The 16,514-nt window shown below is 38.2% G+C and overlaps 1 protein-coding gene across 1 annotated transcript in view; it reads right to left on the bottom strand.

The window, feature by feature from the left end:
- The window catches only part of LOC130217533 (uncharacterized), a 120,920-nt gene extending 105,120 nt beyond the window's left edge, over window positions 1–15,800 (bottom strand). The window contains exon 1 of the mRNA XM_056449646.1: window positions 15,621–15,800. The gene's annotated coding sequence lies outside the window, so the exon portion shown is untranslated. The remainder of the gene's footprint in view (window positions 1–15,620) is intronic.
- Between the last annotated feature and the right edge of the window lie 714 nt (window positions 15,801–16,514).

Genomic DNA, 16,514 nt, shown 5'->3' with positions numbered 1-16,514 from the left:
TGAAGACTTGATTAAAGATATTGTCGGCTGTTTCAAAGGCTGTGGGAAGACCTTTCAGAGGGATTAGTTTGACAAACTTTGAGAATCTATCTACGATGACTAGAATACAGGTATTACCTTCTGACGAGGGGAGGTCAGTGATAAAGTCCACTCCTAGGTGTGACCAGGGACGGTTCGGAATCGGCAAGGGATGGAGCTTTCCAGCGGGTAGATGACGTGGGCTCTTGGATTGGGCACAGTCCTTACAGCCCTGAACATATTGCCTCACATCCCTTGCCATGTTTGGCCACCAGAATCGTTGGGATACTAGCGAGAGAGTATTGTTGATCCCTGGATGTCCAGTGCCTAGCGAGGTATGTAAGGAGTGGATCAGATCTACCCGGTGTTCAGGTGGTATGAACTGCCGATGAGGAGGGCATCCCGGCGGAGCAGGGGCTTCCGGAGTGGCAACGACTGGAGGAGCGTTCCAGGTGATCGGACAAATGGAGATGTGTTCGGGAAGAATCTTCGTTGGGAGTTCTTCATGATCGTGATGCTCGTGTAAACGAGAGAGAGCGTCTGCTCTTAGATTCTTGGGTCCTGGACGATAGGAAATGGAGAAATCAAAACGTGAGAAGAAAAGTGACCATCTGGCTTGACGTGGACATAGTCTCTTGGCCTCTTTGATATATTGGAGGTTTTTGTGATCTGTGATCACCTGGAACGGATGTTTGGCTCCCTCCAACCAGTGACGCCACTCCTCCAAGGCTAGCTTGATTGCTAGAAGCTCCCTGTCTCCTATGCTGTAATTCTGCTCCGCCGGGCTCAACTTCCGAGAGAAATAGGCACAGGGATGCAGTCGGGGCGGTGTATCATGATGTTGGGATAATACTGCCCCGACGCCGGTGGTGGATGCGTCCACTTCCACCACGAAAGGAAGATTTGGGTCAGGATGAGTCAGGAGTGGGGCCCTTGTGAACTCCTTCTTGAGAAGGCGGAAGGCTGCGGCTGCTTCTTTGGTCCACTCCAGTCCTTTGGGTTTACCCTTGAGGAGATTAGTGAGAGGTGATGTAATCCTGCTGTAGTCCTTGATAAACCGTCTATAAAAGTTAGCAAACCCAAGAAACCTCTGGAGCTCCTTAATGGAAGTGGGTTCTGACCAGGATAGAACAGCCTCAATTTTCTTCCCATCCATACGTATACCGGTTTGGTCAATGATGTATCCCAAGAAATGAATCGACTTCTGGTGGAATGAGCATTTCTCCGCTTTGAGGTAGAGGTGATGTTCTCTCAATGTGTGTAGGACCTCCGCAACGTGTTGGCGATGTTCGGACCTCACTCCGGGAGTAAATGAGGATGTCATCTATGTACACTATTACAAAGTGGTGAAGAAACTCCCGGAGGACTTCATGAATGAAGTTTTGGAATACGGAGGGGGCGTTGACCAGACCGTAAGGCATGACCTCATATTCATAGTGGCCAGTAGGGGTCACGAATGCTGTCTTCCATTGGTCCCCCTCACGTATTCTTATCAGATTATACGCGCTGCGGAGGTCCAATTTAGTGAAGACTTTAGCTTCTCGGAGCTGTTCCAAAGCGGCTGGTACCAGAGGAAGGGGATATCGGTATTTTACTGTACCGTTATTTAGGACCCTGTAGTCGATGCATGGACGCAGCCCTCCGTCCTTCTTGGCCACAAAGAAGAAGCTTGAGGCGGCTGGTGATTTTGAGTGACGTATGTACCCCTGACTCAGAGCCTCCCTTATGTAATCTTCCATTGCCTGATTCTCTGGAAGCGAGAGCGGGTAGATCCTACCTCTTGGCAACTGGGCATCTGGAACTAGGTCGATCGCGCAGTCCCATGGCCGATGCGGCGGTAGCTGGGAAGCTCTCTTGGGGCAGAAGACATCATGAAAGGAGCTGTACTCCTTAGGAATATGGATAGACTGCTTCTCAGGAGGACTCTCGACCGATGTTGTAAACAAAGAAATGGGGTTCCGACCTTGAAGAGGGAGATTTGGAAAACAGGTAGGTGTACATCCAGATCCCCATTTCTTTATCTCTCCTGTGCCCCAAGAGATGATGGGATCGTGCTTCACCAGCCACGGGCGCCCTAGAATGATGTCCATATTTGCACCCTCCAGAACCAGAAATTGAATCCTCTCTTGATGTAACAACCCCACTTGAAGAAGGATGTCTTCGCATTGTCGATGGATACGGGTCGAAGATCGAGTGCACTGGGTTATCGGTTGTATCTGGTATATATGCGAGGACGCCTCAGTACGTAGGTGGAGTTGACGACAGAGGGATTGGGAGATGAAGTTCCCTGCTGACCCGGAGTCGATGAGGGCTGTGACAAGGAGAGAAATAGAGGCAGTAGTTATTTGTACGGTGGTAGTAAGTGGTTTACATTGTTCAATATTCGTACTGAATACACTCACTGAAGTCCGAATGGGACGAAGGGGACACTCCATACGGGTGTGTCCACTGACACCGCAGTATAGACACAGACCCCGGGTCAGCCTCCTCTGTCGTTCCGCTGATGTCAGTCTTCCAGACTCTATTATCATGGGTTCTGGTTCTGGAGAGGCTGTTGACTCAGGCGATTGGAGGAGTGCAGACGAGGGGGTGATGGTGTCCTGTTGATAGGAACGGAGACGATCGGAACATCGGAGAGAATGTTGGATGAATCTCTCCAGACCCATAGTATCATCTAATGTGGCCAGCTGGATTCGGAGAGTGGGTTCCAAGCCGAGCCGGTACGTGGTCAACAACGATCTCTCATTCCATCCACTTGCAGCTGCTAGAGTGCGAAACCGGAGAGCATATTCCTGTGTAGATAGAGTACCTTGCTTTAGATGATACAGCTGCTCTCCAGCGGCTACTTCCCCATCAGAACGTCCAAACACCTCTTTGAAATACTCCGTGAAGGTAGTGATGGAATTCATGACCGGCCCGGCTTGGTTCCAGATCGTCTCAGCCCATTTAAGTGCAGGTCCAGAGAGTAGTGATACGATGTAGGCGATCTTTGACTTATCTGTGGGATATAGAGAAGGTTGCATTTCGAATATGAGGGAACATTGTAACAGAAAACCATTGCACTCCCCCGCTCCGCCTGAGTAGGGCGCTGGTCGGGCCATGGGACTGGAAGGAAGGGCCGAAGAAGAAACTGTGGAGGCGGAAGTGCTCGGTGCTGGTGGTGCGTTGGAAAGTGGAGCTGGTGGCTGTAGAATCCGCTTCAACTGGTCCACCAGCTCTTGAAAGTGATCGGGGGTGCTCATGTTGTCGTCGTTATAGGTCCGGGCTTCTGTTATGAAGCGGACAGGAGACAGAGGTAAGGAAACGTTAGGGTGTTTATTAAATGACAACAAGGAGCACATGAAGGATAGCCAGGAGGATCAGGAATGATGTTGGGGTCTTTTCCTCCGTGGCTGGGTAACAGGAATACACGAGGATGGACAGCACACACCAGATACAGCTGACAGAGGATGACACAGACTTGGAAGGACTGGAAGACAGGACGATTCGGGAGGACCAGGAAGACTAGGAGGAATACAAAGAGAACAGGTAAGTAAAGCGTTTGTTTTAGCTGAGGATGACTACGCTGAGTGGTCGCTCAGTTGTCCGCTTTCGTCGAGACGAGCCCGGACAATGAGCGACTGGAGTGCTGTGCTTTTATCTGGTGCTCGTGAATGTGATGCAGCTGTGTGCTCATTAGAAGTCAGGTGATGGTGATCTTCGTGAGTGGGGATCGTGAGAGCCTGACCAATCCGTGACACATAGCAACTATAGAATCACCTCACAACAGATTCCCAATGGGATTTCCAAAAGGTTCTTTGAAGTGCTTTGAATTGAGCATTTTTATTCGATGTTTGATGTAATCTCAACCGAAACATGATGAGAGGGTTGGACAAAGTGTAGCTCCTCCCCTTTTTAAAAACAGCTAATAGTGTTTTGTTTTATCACAGCTCTGCCAGTGTGAGCGACTGAGCTAAAGTGCATCAAATGAAAAACAAGAAGCGTCTTTAGAGGGGCGGGGCAAGTCAGATACTAGAGAGCATTTGATTGGTTATGATGTGATGAGAAACTGAAGTATGAGATGATGTGAATAAAACCATTGATCCATTTGGGCGGAAATGACAAACTGCTAAATTTATTTATTAATATTATTTGAACAGATGCTCTTGATAGTTCTGAAGGTTTTTAATAATATAATAACACTAATACTGAAACGGTTAAGCGTTTTAGAATGACCAAAACAACATTTCAGATGTTTTACAAAGTGCTCAGCCTGCTGATTTGTCCATTCACACATATTTTGATCATCACATGATCTCTTTTAACAACATCGCATGACTTTTTTTATGGGCATACTGGAATTTGTTCGGTAAAAGTGTTTCCATCATGGTTTATGCACATCTTTTCTTAGTGAACAAAAAATTATTACTACTCAGTTATGCGTTTATGTATTTTATGTGCATTTTCAAAATTTATACGCATCTTGCCATTTCCATCAACCGATTTTTATGCACATCTCCAAAATGTGTATAATAATAGGTGCGTGGAAATGTAGCTACTGGCTATTATGGCATAAAAGGCGAGGAACTCATGGTGTGGCCACTATCCTGCCTTAACCTCAACCCTATTGAGTCAGTTAGCATCAAAAAAATCTTAAAAGAAAATATCCCAAAACTCAATATAAAATTCAATGGATGCAAAAATTGTGACTGTGATATCGAAGAATAGGTCCTTTGCTAAGATGTAACATGTCATGTTAGGATGTTCTTTTTGAAATATTTTTGATTTCTGTAAATATCACCTCCTAATTGTACAAATTCAACAAATGAAAATGAACTCTGCAGTGAATAATTTAAAACAGTGCATTTTTTTAAATAAATACTGTTATCATATAACAATAAAATTCAAATAAATATTAATTCAAATATATATTAATTCAGTTGATGACTTGAAAATTATACCGACTGACATCGTCTAATTAGGAAAATCATAAAAATATATCACTTGTATAATAATTTGGAAGGCAGTGTACAGAAGAGTCTAATTTTAATTAGGAAAATGACCGAAACTCTATAAATATACAAATAGTCTAATCCAATTCAATGATTTACGCTAAACTAAGCTAAAAGTGCTCCCGCCAGACCCGGAGATCGGCTGAATGGATTCCCACCCCTATTACCTATCTGTTTACAAGCAGTTGAATAGGCGTACCTAATAAAGTGTCCGGTGAGTGTATGTTGCAAAATCTCTTCATCTCATGACTCTTTACATCTATGTCAGATCTGTGGCTTAGTCTGCTGTGTTTTTTAGACGGATGCTCTGCAGCTCACAGGCATGCTGCACTTTTCCTGTTGTGCACTATACCATAGTGAGCTACACCGACCAGAAACCAGGACTCAGCGTGGGGCAAAAGAGGACATGGAAAGCTGATCTCAGACCATGCTCAGAAAAAATAGGTCAATACGCATTAACTGAGACCACTTAAAAAAATTCCCTTCAGTTAGACAGTAGAAAGCCTTATGTATGTGTCCAGCACATACCTCTTTTGGTTAATATTCATCTTATGAAGCATCACAACAACAGACGTCTGCTTCAGAAATAGGAACTATCAATGGAAATTGCAAACTGATTAACTTTTTTTGGAAATTGGCTTATTTTACAACTCCCCTAAACAGATAAAGAGTTGAGTTTGACCATTTTTCAATCCATTCAGCATATCTCCTGGTCTGGCGGGAGCACTATTAGCTTAGCTTAGCATAGATCTTTGAATCAGATTAGACCTTTAGCATCTCACTCAATAATGACCACAGAGTTTCGATAATTTTTGTATTTAAAGCTTCTGTGGTTAAATTGTGTACTAAGACTGACAGAAAATGAAAACTTGCCAATTTCTAGGCCGATATGGATAAGAACTATACTCATTCAGGCGTAACAATTAAAGAACGTTGCTGCTGTAACATAACTGCATCAAGCGCAATGATATTAGAGTCAAGCTTTATATAGAAAAATGATCTAAACTATTTTTGGAAATTTTTGAGCCAGATGCTAATGGTCTAATTCGTTTAAATTATTTATGCTAAGCTAAACTAAAAGTGTTCCTGCCAGACCTGGAGATTGCTGAATGGATTCAAAACTTGCCGATAGGGATAAGAACTATACTCATTTAGGCGTAATAATCAATGAACTTTGCTGCTGTACCATGAAGTCAGGTTTTATATAGAAAAATTATCTAAACTCTTTTTTGACATTTTTTTGAGCAAGATGCTAACGGTCTAATCCGTTTCAATGATTTATGCTAAGCTAAACTAAAAGTGTTCCTGCTAGACCTGGAGATTGGCTATCATTTAGGCGTAATAATCAATTAACTTAACCGTATCATGACTGCAGCAAACACAATGACATTAAAGTCAAGCTTTATACAGAAAAATTATCTAAACTCTTTTTTGACATTTTTGAGCAAGATGCTAACAGTCTAATCCATTTTAAGGATTTAAGCTAAGCTAAACTAAAAGTGTTCCTGCCAGACCTGGAGATCGGTTGAATGAATTCATAATTAGTAAAACAAAACTGTTTAACTCTAGGGGGCTTATAAAGTGAACCTATTTGCAAAAACAAACTAAATCCATGTCACTGTTACGTCAACAATGTCAACTACATGCCATTCTATTGACACAAATGCTTTAGCGCTTCATTGGGAGATTACTGTTGGTGTTTTAAGCATGTTAATGGCAGCGAACATTCAAAGTGATTAGGCAACAAGGGTGATAAGGAGTGAAAATAGATAAAGGCTATTATACCCTTCGCCCTGAGGAAATGAATCAATATTGTGTAGTGTTATGGATGAAGCCTGTTAGTCTAATGCGTATCACAACAGGCCTCCCGAAATACTCCTAAGTGCTTAAATGCCTATTGAGTTCGGTGCAGCCCACTCCTATTTCCTGACCATATGATAGCTTGTGATGAGAAATGGAGAGTGAGAGGGGGCTCCTGTCTGCCTGGATGAGAGGAAGAGCAACATGAATCTCACTTTCTGTCATCCACGGTGGAAAGAACGAAATGAGAGGGTGATTCCGCGGGTCAGCGATCAGATGCAGGATGACGTGAGTGAACCGAACTCAAGCGGGTCATTCATTTGTGAATAACAACACATTCAAACTAGAAGCAAAAAGGGCTGATGCCACAGGAGAACTTTCAGAAAGAAAGAAAGTTTCTGGTAGAAAACCATCTGTGTGCTGGTGCTCTAAAAACCCAGAAACCAACAGACTCTTATGAAAAATGGATTCTAAATGGCACTAAATAAAGCTTGTTTGGGTATACAGCAGGATATTTACACTCCAGAGAGTGTACGCTCTCTGGTACTCTCTCCTGTTTAATTACACGGCGATCTGAAGTAATTGATTCTGATTGGTCAATCACGGCATTCAAATTTGTTAATTATTCCACAATCATTTTTCTTGTTCTTATAACACACTTTTTAGTGGTGGTGGTGTGGAGACCCTCTCACACACACTAAAATATTGCTTGTTCAAACCACATATAAAAATGAGTTGAAACAACCAACATAGCCTCATTCTGAAAACGTAGCCCTATACACATTTTTGGAGATCATGAGTTATGTAGACAGAAGTACATATGGCTGCATTTCGTCTTTAAAACAAACACTATGGGGCGGTATGACGCCGTTCCTTTTCACGCTTACTAGCTGACAGCTTACCTCCGTATGGACCACTGTTACCAGTTTATCCAGTTAGCTCGCCATTTACGTTGGCGGACTTGAGATGCAGAGAGGAGTTAACCACAATGATGGGATTCGAGTCCAGTGCAGAACAGTTCCACAAAGCGGGTAAGACAAAAACCAAAGCCAAAAAATAAAATAAACAAGTAAATAACATGGTAAGAATGTGGTGTAAAATATGAAAACAAGGTAAAAATCAGGTGAGGGCTTTTGAAAACTGTCGGTTTGGTTTAGGGAAGTGGGCGGGGGGGTCAATATGTGCTTTTGAAATTAGTATTGATTGGGAGGAGGGTGGGTCAGTCAATCGGTCGGTCAGTTAGTCGTCAGCGGCCTCTGGTGAATTTACGCGAGAAGGGCAGGTGCAAATGGCACTCGCGGCAGAAATTTTACATCTCAAAAAGTGTACACAGCGGCCTCTGGTGGATTCGGGAAAACAAAAACTGCAAAAAAAAGTATCTCCTGGGACATATTTGGTGCTCCTCAGAAATGTATATAACGGTACATTTTCAAGATGAGCCTTGGTTGGAAACAACACAATCCTTAAGCTGTTTTTGGGACAACCTAATGGTTTTATGTTGAATCCATTTAAATTTGTAAAACAATTAAGTTCATTTAATTGACTTGTGTTGGGATAACATGAAAAAATTGTGTGGAAACAAGTATTTTAACAGTGTATAGTAAAGCTATTTAAAATGCACATTATTTTGCTATTAAGAGGAAAAAGCCCAGCACATATTTACACAATTATCTGGATCTAAAATTCATTTGTAGTATATCAAATAAAGGTATGTACAACTTATTTGTTATTTCAAAAATCCCCTTTGACGTCAAGATAAAGCATCCTTTAACACATTTTATTTTATTTATATTTATAAGGTATAACGCGGTTTGAAAAAGTCAAGTTTTTAAAACCACTAAAATTTTCTGCTATACCATTCCTAAGGTATGTGTAAGATTTTAGAGCAGTAATCACAATACTGTGAAACCGTGATGTTTTTATGCAAGGTTATCATACCGGCCCATGCCTAATATGTTCATAAGTTATTCTATTATGGTTCGGAACTAAAATAAAGTGTTTTCTTAGAGGTTTTGTCTCATTACTAGTCTAAATATCTAAATATTGTTAAATCAAGAAGCACATCTACACATCTAAAATAAATTATTATTGTCTTGTTTTCTTATTAGTTTATTAACCAGCTATTTTTACAAAAACATTTCTAATATCGATATGATGCAGTAATCGCTTTATCCCTCTAACTGCCTGCTCTACCAAATGGTTGACCATATTTTGACTGTTTTAAATAATGGTTTACACTACAAAGCATTGTTGGTTTACAAAAAAAAATCAAACAAACATAATCCTGTTGCACTACTAAACTTGATTTTGGTTTTATTGTAACAATACAATAATAATAAAACATATTAAATGAGAATCTGAAATATTTTATGGCATACTTCAAAAAATAAAGATGATTTAGTGTTCAAAAATGTTTTATTTTGATTATGTTTTAAAATAAATTGGTCTTACACTTCATATTTAATGATTTTCATATTATATGTATTAATTCCAGTACTTTTACCATAAACCGAAACTAAAATGAATTTGGATTAATTGCACAGCCCTACTGTTATGCCAACAATGTCAACTACAAGCCCTTCTATTGACACAAATGCGTTATTTTATCGCTCTTTTTTTCTGGTGAACTCTCTCCGAGAAGTGACACATGAAAGAGCATTCTGGGAGATCCCCCAACACTTCTCGGTATAATACATTGCTTTTAGATAGCGTGATGACCACTCTAAGCAACTGTTAATCACATACACAGTGGGTTTGTACACTTCCTCTACCCCTGTGTAGCGTTAATTATTGAGGGAGTTTCATTGAGTTATGGTGTCTGGTGATTTAAATCCTCCCTCAGCCCATCGTCATGCATATTCCACTAAAATCCATAGGGACTGTTCATTCTCTCTCTCTCTCTCTCTCTCTCTCTCTCTCTCTCTCTCTCTCTCTCTCTCTCTGTCTGTCTGTCTCTCTCTCTCTCTCTCTCTCTCTCTCTATCTCTCAGTTTATCTCATAAGTGTTTTAAAGGTAACAAGTCATGAAAATCTGACTTTTTCTGACTTTAAGTGCTATAACCATGTCCCCGATGCATCTGTCAACCCAAAAGCGACAACCCAATAACTTTTTCTGAAAGCAAGTGGAAAAAGAAGAGTACAGAAAAGTCATACTTAAGTAAAAGTACCATTACTTGTCACGTAGTGCAAGACCAGTAAGAGTATCTGCTCTAAATACTACTCAAAGTGTGAGTAAAAAGTAGCCTTTTTAAAAGTACTCAAGAGTAGTGAGTATTACGCTGTGAAAATTATTCCACCTTGTTCACCTTATTCTCCATTTATGAGCCATTTGAACCTTTTCGGCTCAAGACTTCCAGTCTCATTCACTTCCATTCATTTTTAGATGTTAAAACAGCTTGTTATGCGGCTTGATCTTGCGAACTGATATTTTCTTATTATATTATTCTGCTTTGTCTGTATAGTCATGCAAAATCATAGCTCCTTTATAAATTTTCTATCATATGTTGTAAAATCTGTCTATAAACATTGAACCGCCAACTTATCCAGCATATGATTTACGCATTAAGTTTTTTATGTTACTACTTCTTTTCAAAACCGAGGGGACCCATGAATAGCCTAGTGGAACGTTTCTTCTGCACTGCACATGCAAATATTATCATCTGTTTTAATCAGGGTTTTCCACAGCAGAATGAACCGCCAACTTATCCAGCATATGTTTTACGCATTAAGTTTTTTATGTTACTACTTCTCTTCAAAACTGGGGTCCCCCATGAATAGCCTAGTGGAACATTTCTTCTGCACTGCACATGCAAATATTAAAATCTAATCACAAATACGGCTATTTAACTGTACATAATTTGTAAACTTATTTTTTTAATTTGTGAATTTCTTGTATTTAATTGTACATTAAGAAGATTAAGGCTCCACTTAAATTATATTTTAACATGCAGTTTGTTTACAAAAAAATAAACAATCTACTAAGACAAAAATATCTATAGAGAAAGAGTTTTGAGTTTCAATGCTAGGGCCCCACACCCGGAGCTGCCAGAGACACATTTTGGACGACAGAGATTGAATTTGTGAAAACATTTTATAGTGGCATAACATGTTCGCTTTAAGATACAGAAGCGTACTAGTGTTGCTTGATCCTGAATCTACTTTGACATCAACAGTGGCAGCAGTGCATGGCATGCATATTAAACCACAGCGCGCGTGCATGTGCATCTATGCAAAATGCATATATATATATATATATATATATATATATATATATATATATATATATATATATATATGGAGTAGAAAGTGACCCACTGGTGCACTTTTCAAACACTTACCACAGTGAACGGGGGTTTCTGCATCTCGCTGTGACAGCACGACGGTCTGTCACGTCACACAACACAGTCTCTGGTCATGTGGTTAAAAATGCAGCCACCGTAGCCTGTCTGTGAGGATGTGGCATGTTTAATATATAAAGAGTCAAGCAGCAGAACTGAAGAAAGCTGCTGGTGGCCCTTAAAGGCTCGCCTTGAATATCTCGCTCATGTTTGCAGTTGGTTTTTGCATGTGGGTTTGATTGCATATGCATATCATTAGGAAACTTCATTTTTCATTAGGTTAATATTATAATTATTGTTTCTTGAAGGTGGTGCCAAGTGGCAGTTCTGGCTACTGTGGTTTCCCACATGAGAAAAAACAATGACGTGTTATTGATGTCATCATTTTATAAACATGTATCTAGAGGTGAAGCATTTGATTGGAGAGCAAAGGGCCTTAAGTTAAAGTCTTGACACTGTTAATGATGATGATAATAATACTACTACTAGTAATAATGATTGTTTATATTTATCATAATGATTATTATTATTATTATTATTATTATTATTATTATTATTATTATTATTATTATTATATTGATGAAAATAATAATTTTCAGATGTGATTTTGCTTCAATAAAGAATGAATTTGTGAAAAATACTACTATTTCTACTACTATTCATTCTAAATACTACAGTTTGACAAATATTGCTGCTGCTGGACAACATAATGTACTTTTGAGACTTTTTTAGTCGAGAATGTAGTTGTTTAGATTGCAACTATGCAGTTTATTTATAAGCATATTGCCTATTTTAAATACTTATAATATCGGAGATTCAACGCATCAACATGGTGACAGAGACCGCATAATAATTCCTTAGGGGAGAAAAACTAATTTCAAACTACAGCTGATCAAATCATTATAAAACAGGTAAGTAACATTCTAAGTCGATCTCTCTCTTTTCTTTTGTATGTTGTTGTCACAATCACCAGCAATCCAGGCTTGTACACTCTCAGAAATAAAGGTACACGAATCTGTCACTGGGGTGGTACATTTTCGAAAAGTACAAATTTGTACCTAAAAGGTCCATATTAATACCTCAAGGGTACATATTAGTACATAAAAAGTACAAAAGTGTTCCTCCTAAAATTGTTAGGTACTCTTATATACTTTTGAGGTACCAATATTGACCCTTCATGTACAAATGTGCACCTTTTAAATAGGTACCACCCCATTGACAGTTCGCATACCTTTATTTCTGAGAATGTAGATCGCTGGGAATCATTCACTTTCACTCAGTACTACAAATCTTTCACCATATGGACTACAAATCCTCGCATGGACTACACACTCACACCTGTTTCAGTTTTCTGCTGATTGCTAACACACACAGTTGAAGCTGTTCAGAACTGATTACATGGATTTTAAAAGCAGCACAGACACACACACTAGTTGCTAAGCCTTGTTTATCTGTGAGCATTACACCGCTGTTTTACTTGTTTAACCTAGCCGTGTTTTGACCCTTGTCTTGTGTTATCGTTTTAGTTCATTGCTGCCTGTACCGACCATTCGCCTGTTATTTGACCACTCTTCTGGATTTGTGTGCATGTACCTGTTTGACCCTGTTGACTGTTGCCTGCCTGAACATTGTCATAATACACCTGCATTTGTATCTTCAATAAAATTGTCAGTGTCCCTCACATAATAGACATAGTGCTGTATATATATACCTTAGTAAGCTGATAGTGAAATACTGGATAATCTCTGTAGACTGATGGCATTTAATGCTGTTCAGCCTAATAATCTTAACATGTGAGCAAAATAGACATTACGCTAGAGAATCATTTCTGCTGTTCTGACGTCAGCTGCAGATGTGAATGAATGGTGGAAGAAAGTAGTTCCTCATACAAAAGGATTTTGAGACACTGATTTTCTTTTTTTATATGCATGAGTATGCCGTCGAATTCTTGTATAATCACAATGTCTCGTAGCAGTGCGATATGGCTGTATACAGTGCCGATATACAGCCATATCACAATGCTACTCGTGTGATATTGCTCATATTTATTAGTGGTTGGCAAACATTAATCACATACAAAATTTTATTTTGACATAATATATTTTTGTGTATTTACTTTATGTATTATTTATACACATGAAAAATCCATACAAAAAAAATTGATACATAGATATTTAAATGTATATATAATTTGTATCTTCTACATATATATTTTATATCTAAATAAAAATAAACATTTTCTCTCAAATATATGCATGCATATATATATATATATATATATATATATATATATATATATATATATATATATATATATATATATATATATATATATATATATATAAAATACATTAAACAAATATTAACAAATATTATGTTTATAATATTGCGTTTGATGTGATTAATCGCAAATTTATTTATGTCCAGCGATTATATATATATATATATATATATATATATATATATATATATATATATATATATATATATATATATATATATATATATATATATATATATATATATACTATTTTTTATTATTGTTGTTGTTTTAGTTCAGCTCTGATTTTGCTGTAATTGAACAAATGACGATTAAATAATAATAATAATGACAATAATAATAATAATAATAATAATAATAATAACTGATGATATTGTTGCTGTAATATTTTTTAATTATTATTAATATATAAATAAGGATAATTTGATATTTTTAAAAAATTAAATGTTTGAATAATTGCTTTAATTGTTTAATTTTGACTTATTAACTTGCAGCCAATTAAGCAAACATTTTGACGTTTTAGGCACATATGAGTGGGTAGATGATGACAAATTTTAAGCAAATGATCTGTACAAAGTGCGCTTGTTCAAACTGCCCAATATTACACAGGCAAACGAATGGGTGATTTCTGTCTCAGCATTTACAGTAATCATGCAATAATATTCATAATAGTGCTTCCTACATCAACACAGATAACACAAAAGGTGCAAAAGACAGTTCATCAGTCACTAAAGCCTCAGTAGAGAGCATATCTCTCTCACACACACACATACACACACACAGAATTTGAGCTGAAGTAAGAGGATTTGATTCATCCATATTCACTGTATTGAAGAGACTGGAGCAGTTTCTCGGTCAGTGTGCACTGGGGGCCATAAGCTCTTGGTGTTAAGTCACTTTCCTGCTTGAATAAAGTCTATCCCGCTGGGGCCGGAATAACTTCACACTTAGGGATCACACCGTTAATTGCACTTTTAGAATGAAGACACGATGGAAAGAGCTGCTTTATTACTGTACAGGTGCAAAAAAAAAAATCAATAATTAGCTAATAATGTATTAAAGGCAATAATGCTGTAAAGTTTTGATCATTTTGCTTTACAAGACCTCAGTGTGTCATCAAGCAGCCACAGTTATTAATTTTGTTTTGCATATATATGCGTTTTTGACTATCAAAGTACCGGCATGCGTTAATCTGATGTTAATTTTTGTAGGTTAATGTTTAATAACTCATTGAAATCAAAACATTTGCATAATAACTTCTATAACAAATGCAGCCATTGATGTTAATGCATTAACCAGCGTCAACATGACTTTTTGCAAAGTGTTTCTTACTATACTTTATACTTCTTTTTCAGTTATATTTGTTTTTACACAATAAATTCATGTTTAAAAAAATACTTTTATATACAATAAAGCAATACACAAAAAATGTAGAGGGTTTAAAATGTACCTTGCTATGATACTATTGATAATAATACTTTATTTGATATTTGAGTTATTTTCAATACTATATTATACATTATTTGATCTTGTCAAGTAATGACACTTATCCAAAAGACCATGCAATACCACATAGATAAAACATAGAAATACACATTCACAGAACAAAAATGCTTCACAAAAAAAGGAGTGTTTCCAGTAAATTACAGTTGCACCATGTTGTCCAAGAATCCCTTGACGAAACCACTTATGAAAATAGCTTATACCATACCATGTAACTTTTTAATAGTTTTTATTAGCAGAAGATGACCAACATGACCTTTTCACCATCGAACATTTTAACTCAGGACACACTTTAAACCATCTTCATCTTATTAATATCCTCTCAGTGCTGTATCTCCCCCCTTCAGCGCCCCTCTCAAGAAAATACCAAATCAATAAAAGCATCAATATGAGCTCAGAATACACATTCAATCATCTCCAGTCTGCTGAAGAAGAAAATAAGAGATCTCAGCACAGCCCTTAATCGTGTTTCAGACTCACCGAGGCTCAGAAAATGTCTCGAGTCTGCAAGCAAAAGCCGCGTATTTAGGCTATTCAGAGCGAGAGTTATATAAAGTGACGAACATAATAAGAGTCTCGCAAAGTTCAGCCCAACAAACCAGCACATAAAACGCGACTAAATGACTCAAAGCACAGCTTAAAGTTTGACATTTGACGGCAAGGGTTAAGGGAAGAGGTATAGCGAGCTTACCGTGCGTTTCACAGAGCCTGAGAGACTGATGCGGCGCGCAGCATCCCTGCCATCCTCACTCACAAGTCTTGTTCTCCGGCATGATTCAACGCTCCTCAGCTATCCTCCGGCGCACGCAGTGGCAGCAGGAGCATCGCGGCTGGTCTTGGGCTCTCGGGTCGTCTGCTGTGGAGCGCGCACCGCCGCCTACTCTGATTGAGTTTGCAGAGGCTGCGATGATCGCTCACTTTCTCCAGGCATATGGACCATGTGATGAGACTCATCCCTCCATCTGCACGAGCCTGAATAGCGCCACCCGATGGAAAGATCGTGCAAGACAACACCGGTGATTTGTCTTTAAATAAATAAATATATATATAAAACTGGAGCAGGAGACAGAGACAAAACTTCGACACTTTACTTAAAGGGGTGTTCATAAGACTGTCATGACACCTTTGTAATTATGACATATCACAGAAAAAGGAAAAAAAAAGGAAAATTGTCTTTCCTCAGGCAATCCATCTCATGAAAGCTTTATAATAATCGTGGAACATCAATTTACACATGCATGCACTTTTATGTTTAACAACATACTTTGTTTACATTTCAGTTTGCACGTAATATAGCTATAAATACATCTGGTATATAATATAGCCATATACATTTGTCAATTTGTATATTTTTATTCACCATACTAAAAAAAAAATTATTTATTGAATTTATTTATTTTTAAGGTAAGAACCGTAGCCAGCCTTGTAAATAGGTCAGAATTTGGCCATTTGAATGATAGAAAATTACTAAACATAATTACTAAAACATAATAATAATAATAATAATAATAATAATAATAATAATAATAATAATAATAGTAGTGGTAGTAGAAGTAGTAGTAGTAGTAGTAGTAGTAGTAGTAGT

The sequence above is a fragment of the Danio aesculapii genome, chromosome 23, assembly GCF_903798145.1.
Source record: "Danio aesculapii chromosome 23, fDanAes4.1, whole genome shotgun sequence".
Lineage (NCBI taxonomy): Eukaryota > Metazoa > Chordata > Actinopteri > Cypriniformes > Danionidae > Danio > Danio aesculapii.
The sequence above is the reverse complement of the archived record's forward strand: the minus strand, read 5'-3'. Positions and strand labels throughout refer to the sequence as shown.